This window comes from Peromyscus leucopus, chromosome 2 (genome assembly GCF_004664715.2).
Source record: "Peromyscus leucopus breed LL Stock chromosome 2, UCI_PerLeu_2.1, whole genome shotgun sequence".
Classification (NCBI taxonomy): domain Eukaryota; kingdom Metazoa; phylum Chordata; class Mammalia; order Rodentia; family Cricetidae; genus Peromyscus; species Peromyscus leucopus.
In genome coordinates this window covers 108,537,812-108,552,235 of record NC_051064.1, presented here as the reverse complement: position 1 = coordinate 108,552,235, position 14,424 = coordinate 108,537,812, and the positions used below count along the sequence as shown (strand labels likewise).

The window sequence follows — 14,424 nt, the reverse complement described above, 5'->3', positions numbered from 1 at the left end:
ATGGAGCTATATATTCCACTTAGAATGTTCACCTTCTGACTACCTTAATTGTCATCATAGAACCTTCATCCAGTAACTGACGGAAGCAAATGCAGAGATTCACAGCTAAGCACTGGGCCAAGCTCTTGGAGTCCAGCTCAAGAGAGGGAAAAGGGATTATATGAATGAGCATGGGAGGGGGCAGTGTTGGGTCAAGATTATGATTGGGAAACTCATGGAGACAGCTGACCCAAGATCATGGGAGCTCACTGACTCTAGACTGACAGCTAAGGAGCCTGCATGGAACTGAGCTAGACCCTCTGCATGTGAATGACAATTGTGTAGCTTGGCCTCTAGCAGTGGGACCAGGACCAGTCTCTGGCACATGAGCTGGCCTTTTGGAATCCCTCTATGGTGGATGCCTTGCTCAGCCTTGATGTGTGTGTGTGTGGGGGAGCTTGGTACTTCCTCAACTTGATATGCCATGCTTCGTTGATTCCCATGGGAGACCTTACGCTTTCTGAGGAATGGATGGGGGGGGGGGGTAAGCAAGGAGTGGGGGAAGGAACAGGAGGAGTGGAGGGAGGGGAAACTGTGGTTGGTATGTAAAATAAATAAAAAATAATTTAAAAAAGAAGAATGTTCACCTTCATAAAGTATCTGATTTTCTAAAAACTAAGACCACACCCAGGCAATAGTCTAAAGTTTCCACCATTTGTTTCCTTAGACAAATTCCCAAGAAACAAAGCCCAGTGCAAGAATTCAGTGTAGATGCTTTATGGTGGAGGTACAACCCTGTGGTTGCAAAGCTGAGCAGCAGAGAAAGTGATGCCGAGGAGAATGGGAAGCACTGCAAGGTGAGTTGCTCCAGCAGGAACATCTGCCCAGATGGGGGAGCATTTCCAAACGGGCTGCTGCTGTGGACTATGCTCATTGAGTCAGACTGCTGGAAGGAGGAGGGAGGAAAAAAACAGACTGTGCACTGCACTGTGCAGCGCTTACCTTCCTGGGGTTCACCTGCTCACCCTCCCGGGCTCTATCACCTGGCTCCTGTAGCAGGGACTTTGGAAGCCGTACATCAGCTACAATTTGGTCTTCATAGCCTAAGAGTACTGTGGCCTTGGAAGGGGAGTCAAGAAATCGCCAAACAGTGAGCTTCTCAGCCTTCTGCAGCCACCCAACTATGGCAGCTTTGAATTTATTGATTTGACATAGTTAACAGTTTTCCTCATGATTAATTGTCCTTCACAGAAATAATTTCTTGGATAAGGGGTAAATACTAAAAACCAAAGCCCCTTATAATGAGAAGGCTGAAGGTCAGAGGAGAGACTGAAGCCAAGGTATAGTGTCACACACCTAAAATCCCAACCCTGGGAGGCTGGAGAATGACAGGAAGTATTAGGCTACACAGTGAGTTCAAGGCAAGCCTGGGGGGGGGGGTGGAAAGGCATGATGCTCACCTGTTCTGCCTCAAGACACTGGTGCTGCTATTAGAGGAAAACAAATCTTTCTTTACTCCCGAGTCATCTGTTCTCCAGAATCGTTGGCTCCAGACTGTTCCAATCTCACTCATGTGGAGATATTCCATGTCATCTCAAGACTCGATTGCCCAAACCCTTGTTAAAATACCGCTTCAAGTGGGGTTCCAGGAAACGAACATGATGATTCAGATGCAAGTGTGTATCAGTGAGAACAGGACTGGCCTGCGCCCCGTCAGGTCACTGCACTCCTAATAAGCTAGCGAGGGACCACATTTGCTAGTTGGCAGGCACAGAACACCATTGCCTCATACTGTCCATTAAAGCTCTTCAGAGTGTTTCACAAGCTCTAACAAAGGCCTTTCTCCCCCATTCTATCCTCCTCTTGATTGCTTGGATGCAACCCACCCACTTAACTATTCAATGTGCTCTGAGATGACACAATTCTAAGTGTTTACTGCGTGCGTTGCTGGGTATGCCATGTGCACACTGATGATTGTGGAACACGGATAGTGAATGTTGCTAGATAGAGGGCTCAGGTGGCGAGGTGATGTAAGCAAACGACTAATGGGCAGGTACAAGGATCCAAGTCTGGGAGGCAGGAACTCTGGTGCCCTGGGAATTCAGAAGGCAGCTTTACTTAGCTTGACCTAACTGCTGCCATGCAAAAATGAAACCTGGGGTTGATAGGTCTTCTGGCTTGAAAAACAAAGTTAGAAGACTGTGTATTTTCTGGATATACTCCATCTTTTAAATGTTGGCCCCCAATTCACAAAATTCTAACATATACTATTGGCCAAGAAAAAAAAAAAACCCAAAAACCAAAAATCAAAAAACAGGACATTTGCAGTTTGGGTCCAGCCCACGACGGGTTTCAAGTTTGCAAGCTCCCCTGTGGGGACAGAGGACTTGCTCAGCACTGGTTTTAATTGAGACAAAAATGTAAAATGGCTTGTGTTATCTTGGATTTAAAATCATAACATTTATTTTCAGTACTCCCCTGTTAATCACGGGCTTGAGCCTTTTAAAGCCAAAAGAATCTTCAGAGTTACACTGTTTAGTTTTTTTTTGTTTTACAGAGAAGGAATGCATGGTTCAGAAATAAGAAGTCACTTGAATTTTAAATAAATTTCTGAAAGAACAAATCTAAAAACTCAGATTTCTAGAAATGGATGAAGCCACCCTGGCCGGCTAGTGCAGGGTTTCTCAATGCGAGCACTGTTGCTGTTTCCGAAACACTGTTACTGTTTCCCTTGATTAGTGGGTATGCATTTGTTATTTTTCTCATCACTGTGACCAAACACTCAACAGGAAACCACTTGAGAGAGGAAAGGTTTATTGGGCTCACAGTCTAAAGGATTGCAATCCATCACGGTCAGGAATACATGGAGGCAAATGCATCCATGGCAGCAGCAGCAGGCATCTGGGTCTCCTCATTGCCTTATATTTCAGCAGGTAAAGATGCAGAGGAGAGGCAAGGTTTGGAGCTTAGCCGGCTGTGTTGTTTTCCCTTTTTGTAGTCTAACATGCTACCCCCAAGTTGGGGGGTGCTGCTGCCCACATGAAGGGGGCATTTCCTCTGCTTAGTTAACCCTCTCGGGAAAGGCTCTGACAGACACATCCTAAGGTGGGTCTCACTAGTACCCAGTCAAACTTAAGCACATCACGGTGGCTGTTGCACACACTGTGGGATGTTCAGCCACATCTCTGGTTTCTGCACCTTAGATGCCTATACTTGGCCCTACAGTCACGAGTGCCAATAAAGGACAAAATCACCGTTGCTCTTGGAAACCAATGGTGACCACTGGCTTTATGCAGTCCCTTCATGTGATAGATGAGGAAAACTAGACTCAGAAAATTGAAAAAATTTCCCCCCCAAGATCACTGAAGAACAGAATTATTGGCATGGGTAAGGCCATGACTCAAGTCTCTTAATTCTTAGTGCAGTGTTCTCTTTACCAAACCTGCATGTCTTTCTTCTCATTATTGATTTTATTTATATTCATCATTATTGTGTGTATGTATGATGTGTGCGTATGTGTGTATGTTAGTGCAGGTGTGAGCTTACAATTGGACATCAGAGAACAACATTGCAGGAGTTGGTTCTCAGCTTCTCCCATGCAACTTCTAGGAATCAAATCCAGCCTTTATTAGGCTTGAATGGCAAACACTTTTACCCACTGAACCATGTCCCCAGTCCTCAAGCCTGAAGGTCTTAACCATGAGTCTTTAAATAACCACGCTGTCTAAAACTGCATGATTCATATGAAGTGACTGCATGGCCAACAACAAGAGACTCAGAACCTAAGATTAGGGATCGGGTCTCAGCTCTTCTACTTACTAATTCTCTACTACGGACCAAGTGAACCTTCCAAGTCTTTATCACTTTACTTGAAAATTAGATTGTAAAAACTATACAGTGCTTACCACATGATAGTAAATTCCTATGCTGTTAACATTATTGCTATTATAATTAATGGTACCTGGAATCAGTAAGCTATATCTCAAATAATTATCTGGACTGTTTGTTTTTAAATCCTATAAGCAGAAAATAACACTACTGTTGTGACACATGGATATCTTTTACAATTCAAAGATCGGTGTCTGTAAGTAAAGTTTTATTGGAACACAGGCATCAACATATAGAATCTATGGCTGCTTCATGCTCTAACAGAATTGAATGGTTTGCAATAGACATTAGATGGTGTTTGAAGATTGATACACTATCTGATCCTTGTGGGGAAAGACCACTAATCCCTTAACTAGACTTTTGGTCTCTATGAGGAAAAATAGTTAAAATTTGCACAGTGCCCTCTGGTGTGCAGGAGGTAATATAGCAAATGAATTCTTTGTTTCTGATGCCACTTGATATTTCCCAGGGTCTGTATACACTGAGGCTTTTCAAAAGACATAGGCTCCTGAGTCATCCAAGGGACATGAAAAACCTTTACTTTTTATAGACATCCTTTTTAAAATAAATCTCATTGTAAAATTGGTTCGTAGAGGTGTTCTTTCAAAATCTGGAATATTTATCAAAAAGAAAGGAAATAGCTTGCTCAGTGTTAAGCCAACTGCATATTTTAAGTGTTCCATGATTTGGACAGGACAATAAAGAGGGATATCCTGGAAAGGGAAAAAGAGATAAGAACTAGCTGCCAAGATTAAAATTTAAGGGATGTTGTCATGGCACTCTTTTTTAATACCTTGAGCATCTTGGCTATAATTTAATCTTACTGTTGGCCAAAAGTTTAAATGCCCTGATACCTGTTTACAACCTTAACTCTACCAAGAGTTAGATGTAGGCTAACTTCCTACAAATAACTTTCAATTCAATGGAATCCAAGTAGTGGTTGTCAAACACATGCCCTGGGCATCAGAACTACAAGGATAAACAATGCCTTTGCTGTCAAATATTTCTTAGCAGCTCTGGTTCAGTCACTGAAGCTCTTGAGTAAACTTCTTTGAATATAAAAGTCAAGCATTAGATTAAATATCACATCCAGTTCAGGGAAGATTAACTGAGGGTCTTTGTCTGTCCTTACTCTATTCTCGTGGAATCCAAGTCACCCATATACATTAGCAGACAACCAAGAACAGAACAGGGCTCTGCTGTTGTGATCATTCTCTGCCCTTTGAAGTAGCTCATGAGATAAATGTCAGAAGGAAACCCCTCTCCCCAAGTTTTCCTGAACGAGGAAGAACAGACTTTACAAGAGAGGCAACAATGGAGAGAATTGAAAATGATGAACTCATTGGTGACGAGGTAGGCTGGGGTCGGCATAAAGTCAGACTAAAATACACTAGAAGCTACAGAGGAAGACTGAGCCCAATAGAGCCAGTACTTTCCCCGGTGGACTCCTAATTCAAAACCCAGTCCAAAAGGGATGGACAATTCCCAGCAACATATTGACTCATATCAATAAATCTGATGGGCAAGAATGAGGTAGGAACGTCTTTTACATAGTGCCAAACATAAACTGAAAAGATTCATTCAGAAGGAGGTGGCAGAAATGAGGCCCATAGCTCCCCAAGGAAATGGGCTGATGAGTACTCAGACGGAGCTAGGCCAGCAACCAGCTGCTCTATTTTAGGAATTTACTCTCAGTCGGTAGGACTTATTATATTCCGATTATTCTCAGTTCTCACGCACTTATGGCAGAGAGACTTTGTGTGTCTTGTCAGTTCTGAGGGACTGGGAGCTTAGGCAGCAGAGGGACAGCACAGCCAGTCACAGAGATGGGGAGGATGAGGAGGCCATGTAAGGGAAAGCGTGTAGGTCAGCAGTGGAGTACCTGTAGTCCTCCAGCAATCCCACTCGCCCCTTTCCTGTCCTCCAAATCGCTGTGTGTCTGTAGTGACAGTGAGAGCCCCAGCACCTCTCATGAGGAACTGGGCAACAGAAGCAGGATTCACACCCACTGTTTAATGCTGTTTACGTTAAATTGAATGAAATCCCAAACTGTCCGCCCCACTGTAGGAGGAACAGGACAAGTTAGGCCTGACTTCCTCAGGAAGGATCCCTCAATATTCAGACCCCTGAGAAAGCAAATTTGTGGATGCCTCTGCCCCAGGCAGTAACTGCCTCTTCTGCATGTCCCGCTGCAGAACTGTAGATTCCAAGGGCCCCTCTGTAAAGGCCTGTCCCACTGCAGCTGATTTAAAGCACACCTGGCCATGGCTAGAGGACCCTCCTGCCCACCGCTCAGGACACTCTGGTTTCACTAAGTTTCCTGGCCTGCTGTGCCAAAGCTTCCCCCTCTCCCCACCCTCCCACACCTAGCCTCCAACCCACTCCTAGCTGCAGTGTGCTTGGGGGAAATTCAATCCATATGTTTCCTCTTGTTTCTTCAGAACGCATCCAGCCATTGTTTAAAGAGGGAGGCAACAGCCAAGAAGAGCCATGGGAGGCCTCTCTTGGCCTTCCAGTCCTTCATTAGGGAGCAGGGAAAAGAGGACTCTGCCAAGAGCAAACCTGAAACATTCCTTTGGGTTCAGTTCAATGCCTGCACATCACGTTCACACACAAACATGACCCCAAGACTGTGGATGGGAGGCATTCACTGTTCAGAGACTCTCATGGAGGAGGAGGTGGTAAAATACCATCACCATGGTCTAGCTTGGTAATGTCCTCAGGAAAGCAGTTTCCACAATGCTGTTCTCCATAGCTACCGGTGCCCACTCTGACAGTAGAAAAGATCACAAATACCAACACACACTAATGGAGAATCAATGATTTCAGCTCTGTCTCATTTATAGAAGACATTGTAGGCTCAGAGAGGGCAAGGGCCCTGCCAAGGTCAACAAGATGACCAGGGTTTCATGCAGAAACCAGGACTTCTGACTTTACATCCATGGCTTTGACCCCTGTGTTTTGCAACCAGACCTTATACAGATGATAAGTGCTTGGTGCTGTAGATGAATGGTCTTGTTAAATAAGAAACACAGAGCCAATGCAGAGATGAAAGCCCAAGAGGTCAGAGCTAAAAACCTTACCCTTCACTGCTGCTGTTGTCCTCTTCAGCCAAGACACCTACTTCCTGTCTGTTTGTCTTTTTTATAGATGTTCTATTCTGCCTTCTCATTGATTGTAAACCCAACCACATGACCTCCTCATCACTTGCCTGTCTGTACAGACCTCCAGGTCTTCTATGGTTGTTGGTATTGAGATTAAAGGCATGTGTCTCCATGCTGGCTGTATCCTTGAAGACACCTAGCTCTGCCTCCCAAGAGATCCACCTAGCTCTGCCTGCCAAGAGCTGGGATTAAAGGTGTGCACCACCACTGCCCAGTTTCTGCTATGGCTTGCTAGTAGTTCTGACCCCCAGGCAACTTTATTTATTAACATGATGCAGACCTTCTCTGGCTTGTTCTAGGCCAATCCTGTGAAGAGTCTTCTTTACCTATGCTTCTAATAACATCTTGGCAGTTGAAAACTCAAGATCTAATGACTGAAAGACAACTAGGAAATCTTGAGTGTTATATATCACTCCAGTGTTTCAAAAAGCAGTGGTAAGAATCATACTAATGGCTGCCCTTTCACAGGACCCAAGTTCAATTCCCATCACCCACATTGCAGCTTACAACTGTCTGTAATCCAGTTACAGGCAATCCAATGTTCTCATAGACATAGATGCACTAATCAATGTTCATAATAATAAGTTATTTTTTAAAAAATCATAGTAAAAATTAAATTTATGTTATTATATTATTTCATTAAGTAAAAATTTTCTAGAAAGGAAGGTCCTTGCAAGCCTTTTTAAATTATATGTTTTTTTTTTTTTACTTTCTCACTTTTATTTATAGCAAATATTCCCCGATCTCTTCTGGTCAAAAGTTCTTTGAGACAATTCCATCAGCCTTAGCCAATTGGAGAATAGAGTCATCTGATTCACCCATCCTTCGAATGGCCCCACAGATAGCATAGATTTTAAACTGGCCATTTAAACCGGCCTGTGACCCTGTCAACCTCAGCCACGTTCATCTGGATGGATGCGTGGTCCTTGGCACCAATAATGCGGTTGCTCGCGGAGCATTTCCACGGCACGTACAGGTCCACGAACTCGCCGGCGTCGTTCTGCATGTCGAGGCCGTGCCTGCTCGCTAGGCCAGAGGGAGCGCAGAAAGCTAAATTATATGTATTTAACACAAATTTCATTGACACCTTATGTATCACGTGTTCTCTGCAATGCTAGGAATTTTATGAAGACCAACAAGGTCCATGTATTAGTTACTTCTCCATCACTCTGAGAAAACACCATGGCCAAGGCAAATTTGAGGAAGAAATAGCTTCCTTTGGCTCGTGTTTCCAGAAGGACAAAAATCATCATGGTGGCTACAACAGAAAGCCGAGAGCTCACATCTTTAAATGGGAAGCATGAAGCAAAGAGAAAAAAAATGGAAATGACTTCACATTCCGAAAGCCTGCCCCTGGTGACATATTCTTCTATCAAGTCCATATCTCCTCAACCTTCCCAAATAGTATCACCAACTGGGCACCAAGTGTTCACATACACAAATCTGGGGGGGGCCATTTTCATTCAAACCATTACAGTCCACCATCACCTACCTTTGGGCAGTACTTCCCAAAGACCCTCTCAGCCTTAACCCACCGTGACTTTAAGAAAAACCTTCCAGCAGCAGGAAGGCTTCTCTTGAGAAAGAGTGTAACAACAGGGTGGTTGAGGCTGTGAAGTAGGTAGGAGATGGGAGTGTGGAGAAAGATAAAGGCTGAAGTCATAGCTCAATAAGCCCTCCTGGCTCTACTGGCTATGGAGCGTGGCAACTTCAGAGTCAAGCTCTGTAAACCCAAGCCCTGAATTCCACACTGCTAGGGGACGTTGTTTCACTTTTGACAGTTAACTATCCTAAGCCCACTACCTATAAAATGAGGATATGCATACACACTTCCAAGGGTCAACTTCCAAGATCACAACAGGCTTGAAGCGTCTCACACACATTGACTAACGAGCAGAAAATTCCATCTCCTACCCATGAGACGAAACCTACAAAGGCAGGTTGTTGGTCTGATTTCAGCTCATCTGTTTTGACACCAGAGGCTGTTTTTCTCTCGAGAACAGTATGTGGAAATCAAAATCACAAAAGCATGAAGTCCACAGGCTTGGCACCATTGAATAGTGCAAAGGGAAAACGCCTCATCTCAGCCAACGAGCCTGGCTCCATTCTGTTTACATGTGCCTTGCCTTGGGTACAAGCGAAGCAAACACAGGTATCAAGACATCATGAAGGTGCTGGACATCAGTCCGTTAGTGTGCTCCTCTGTGTGTACAGCTGCAGTCGATTATACAAACCCGGAATTGTTTTGTTCTTTTGTTCCCGGAGAAAGAAGAACGGATGATGGGTTTTCCTCTTTCATCTTTCAGTATTTTTTGTTTTATTTTTATTTCTCATCATAATATTTAGATAGTATTTGTAGAAGGGAAAGCAATCATAATAAAGTGGTAATCAAACAAAGAGTTCTAAGGCACAGTCACCGAAATGTCCACCTCAGAAGTGCTTCATGCAGGCAGCAGAAGACAGAGGGCATGGGAAAGTGTGCTTACTAGAAGAGGGGCATGAGCTGTGCCAGTCAGCACCTCTTCCCAGACTCTCCATATGTAATGTATGGTATAATAAAGCACTCCAAAAAACAGACGTCGTGGACACTTCCCAGGGCTAGACCATGCTAAGATTACAAGGTGACTGAAAGCCAAGAGCAAAACCCCAGATCATTGCTGTGTAAGGTGGCATAAGCCTATAATCCCAGCACCCAGGGACTGATGCAGGAGGATCACGGGCTCAAGTACCTAATGAGACCCTGCCTTAAAAAAATAACAAAGAAAAAAATCTCAGTTAAAGAAGATAAATATGATGTCAATGCAATATTTTAAAATAAAAATTGATTTAAAAACCTCATGGTGCACAAAGTATCAAAAGTAAAGCATACCACTGGGAGTTTATATGTATAACTGGCTGTGTCCAGAAAATACATTTTCCTGTAGTCACCCACCAGCTCTGGCTCTTACATTCTTTGCACCCCTTCTTAGACAATGATCTCCAAGACTTGTAAGGAAATGTGTGATATTTATATTCATTTTGAGCTGAGCACTCCACAGTCCCTTACTCTCTGCTCCTTGACCATTTGTGGGTCTCTGTGTTAAGCACCATCTACTGCAAAAAGATGCTTCTTTGAAGAGGGTTGAGAGATGCCTTAACTCATAGTCATTAGGATGACTTTGATAGTATGTCAATTTAGCAGAACAATAGCAGCAGGTTTTCTACCAGGGTTTGTTGTCCAACTAGAGGTCCTTGGCCTTAGTAATGGTGCCAGGTATGGGTTTTATCTTGTGGAGCAGGCCTTACATTCAATCAGAAAGTGGTTGGTTATTCCTGGACTTTCATGCCACTACTGCACCAGTAGACATGCCTTGCCAAGTTTGCCGTTGTTGTAGGTCTCTGGGGTCACAACTGTGAAAGACTGATGATTACTTTTCTCCTGTGGTATCATGCATAGCGCCTTCTAGCACTATGAAGTCTATGCACCATGGATGAAACTTTCTGATCAGTACCAGCTTGCTTTCTCCACATTCTATAACTAAAGCATATGATGTCTTTAGCAATGGGGTCTTAATCATCAAGTTCTGGAGATAATCAAGGCATCGGCAATAGTCTGTAACATTTGGGAATCCATGGGGCCACACTGGCCAACAACTCCAAAAAAAAGGTATCCCACTGTAGGCACTTGGTTTTTCACTTGTAGGCCTACAGTATCTAGTAGAGACTTCATTGCTCTGTTATAGGATAACTTCATTTAAGCTCTTTTTATGTATGTTAATCTATATGTTTTAGGAAGCTTCTCCAATAATGAGTTTCCTGTTTTGAAAAGTCTTCAGTGTTAGCCTTCCTCATATTCCCTGCTCAACCCCGCCCTCCCAGATCCCATGCCAATCTAACCCTTCCTGTTCCATTATTCACATTTAACCTTCATGCCACTACCTGTCCAATACCTGTACAAGCTCAAGGCAGACAAAATCCCAGCATGGAGGTAGGAGGCAGACATGAAGTGCCACCACAGCTTAAGAGTAATTGATGGATGAAGTGGTAATTGGTGGATGCTTGGAAAGGGAGAGTCAGTCTTCTTTAAGAATGTGAGCTCTGATAGGTTGACCATGCTCCTGTGAAAGGCCATATACCCAGGAGTGTATGGGAAGAACCAACTATACATGATGGGTTTATTTATTTACTTTTAGGAAAAAACAAAGTCAGGTGGGGAGGGAAGTGGTTTTTGTAATAGACGAGTTGAGAGAGGGGGTTAAATACAATCAAAGTCCACTGAAATCCTCACTGCGTGCTACACCAGCACCTGGGCTGGCAAGACGTGTCCACTAGTGCACTCGTGACAGAGATGTCGTGGGAATAACCATCCACTTTCTGATTGGATTGAAAGCCCACTAGACAAGATAAAACCCATATCTGGCACCATTCTCTATCCGAGAGCTTATGGTTAGAGAGATAATAAACCTAGGACAGGACCTACTACCATTACTCTGCTAAATAGACATAGTATTAAACAATTCCTAACGACTAATTATTACACCCATAGATTGAGGTATCTTATACAGAAGCTTCTGTGTGCAGATGATGATCCACACAGAGAAGAAGACCTGGCCAAGGTGCAGAGACTAAGAGACTGCAGAATGTCCAGCCTTAAAGGAAAAGTATATACCACACACACCCCTCCTCCAGAGGCTCAGGGACCCTCACAGAAAAATGGTCAGAAAGAGTGTGAAGAGGCAGTGGGTGACCATAAGGAAACAGTGTCCTCTGGAAACAACAGGGCAACTGGACATATGAACTCAGAGCAGTCGTGACACCAGACTTGAGACCTGTGTGGGCCCAACCAAGCAAGACCAAATCCCAGCATGAAGAGATGAACTGGGCACAAAGTTTCACCCCTAGCCAAGGAGCTGTTAGCAGTTTTTAGCTGCTATGACAATAAGGATCAAGTTTTTGCTAAGAGTGCATCCCCTGAATAAGTTGACCATAATCCAGTGGAAAGCCACATACTGAAGAATATTTGAGCATCACAAATTGGCCTTGATGAGGGGTTAGGTGTGAATGGGGTGAATCTAGAATGAGTTGGGGAAGAGAATGTGAAGAAAATGGAAATGTTGTATGAAATTCTCAAAGAACTAATAAAAATAGCAAGACTGACATGTTTGTCAGTGAAATATGCACTAAGATCGCATAACACTTTAGGAAAGTCAGTATCACTGGGAAAGATAATAATGATACTTTAGTCATAAAAGCAAGTCTAGCACTGAATCTAGAAAACAACAGATGGAGTAAATAGCAAGGAAAAAAAAGGGGGGATTTGTGGGGCGTTTACCCACCACCCCCACAGCTTCCCAGAGTTTTCTTGAGTGCGAGCAGCAGGAAATATTAGATAGAAGGATTTATAGCAGAGAATCTTGCAGAGATAAACAGATAGAAAATAAAGGATAGCCTCGAGAGGGCCTGGAACCTATTCCAACGGGCCCGGACTGTCTCTGGTCCAGGGTTTTTATAGAGACGCCAAGGGGTGGAGCAAAAGACCTCCTCCCCCAGCACAGCCAAGTGCAGGCCATCTCAGACACCTGCACTCAGGCCCGTGGTCCTGATCATCCTCTATTCGGACCTGCTGGGTAAAGCCACGAGGAACCCCAGAACGGGCTCCCACAGGGATTAAAAGCTGTATGGAACAAAAAATTGAAAATAACTGTACCTATTTCAAATATGTTCTTTAAAGAATATGACTGATTACCTTTTGAAATAAAATCCCTGGCTTTGAAATTTGGGACTAAGATTGAGAGTCACAAAATATTCATTTCCTTTGACTGGATCTCTTGGTCTAATCAGAGCAATAGCCCACTTATGAGGTCATAGCCAAATGTGTCACTAAATACGCCAAAGATTATACTTACAGGAATTTGTTATAAGTAAAGCCAAAATGTGGCAAAGAGTCGATTGTAATGGAGAAAAATCTTAAATAAGTCTCAAAGGAACACTATCCAGTAATTTAAAACAACGATTATGATGCCCAGGCAATTAAAATGATTAATGGGCTATTTAAGGTGCAAAATAGGAAGCGGTTTATGCACCACACCCAAGACTATATGGGCAGCAATAATCAGAGTCCTTGGCCACATTGAATACATTCACAAAGAAAAAGTAGTAGAAATTGTCCAATAAAAGAATGCTTTAATTAGCTAAAATAAATAAATGAATGGATAAATAAATAAATAAATGAATAAGAACACAAAGTTTGGTAGGTATGGAATAGAGGATGGATCTGGGAGGAGATTGTGAGGGGCAAATATGATCAAGCTATAATGTATGAAATTCTCAAAGATTAATAAAATATAGAAAAGTATTGCAGTTCTGAAAATAAATAAATAAAATTGGAAAATATATGCACCATACTAACAATCAAACATCTATATACAAACTGCATATGAAAGCTAAAAGTAAATATATCAAAATTCCAATAATTTTAATTTCAAATGGAAATCCCCATTCTTTCCTTCCTTCTTTCCTCTTTTCTTTCTTCCTTGCTTGCTTCCTTCTTTTCCTTCCTTTTTCTCTTCCTTTCTCCCTTCCTTTTTTCTTGGCTTTAGGAATTGTGTGCCTACTGTATTTTTCAAGGTCTAGACAGGAAACATCCAGCACAGTCAAGAGTAGGGCTGGAGAAGTAAGGAATTACAGGGATGTCTCAGAAGTGTAAGTTAAGAGATGCAGCCAAAGATGATTGAAGACTGGGGTCTCCATCAGCTGGAGCCATTGCTGCTTTTAAAACCAAAAGAGAGACAGGAGGGAGCAGCGCCTGGAGAAGTCACAGGACCACGGTGCTCAGAGAGGACGATCCAAGAGGAGCCACGACAGAGCTGCAGTGAGGGGTGGGAACAGAGGAGAAGTCATCACAGAGCTGCAGTGAGGGGTGGGAATAGAGGAGCAGTCATCACAGAGCTGCAGTGAGGGATAGGAATAGAGGAGAAGCCATCACAGAGCTGCAGTGAGGGGTGGGAATAGAGGAGAAGCCATCACAGAGCTGCAGTGAGGGGTGGGAACAGAGGAGAAGCCATCACAGAGCTGCAGTGAGGGGTGGGAATAGAGGAGAAGTCATCACTGGGCTGCAGTGAGGGGTGGGAATAGAGGAGAAGTCATCACAGAGCTGCCTATGGGAATAGAGGAGAAGTCATCACAGAGCTGCCTATGGGAACAGAGAAGTCATCACAGAGCTGCAGTGAGGGGTGGGAATAGAGGAGAAGTCATCACAGAGCTGCAGTGAGGGGTGGGAATAGAGGAGAAGCCATCACAGAGCTGCAGTGAGGGGCAGGGAAAGATGGTCCAACCTTCCTCTCCCCCACTAATCTCCTGTCAGTCACTGCCATTGGCTGAACACAGCTGCACACCATAGGGTAAAAACACAGAC

General features: G+C 43.6%; 1 pseudogene; it reads right to left on the bottom strand.

Moving 5' to 3' along the window:
- Positions 1 to 7,725: 7,725 nt before the first annotated feature.
- On the bottom strand, positions 7,726 to 8,075 carry LOC114707497 (annotated as a pseudogene).
- Positions 8,076 to 14,424: the final 6,349 nt, after the last annotated feature.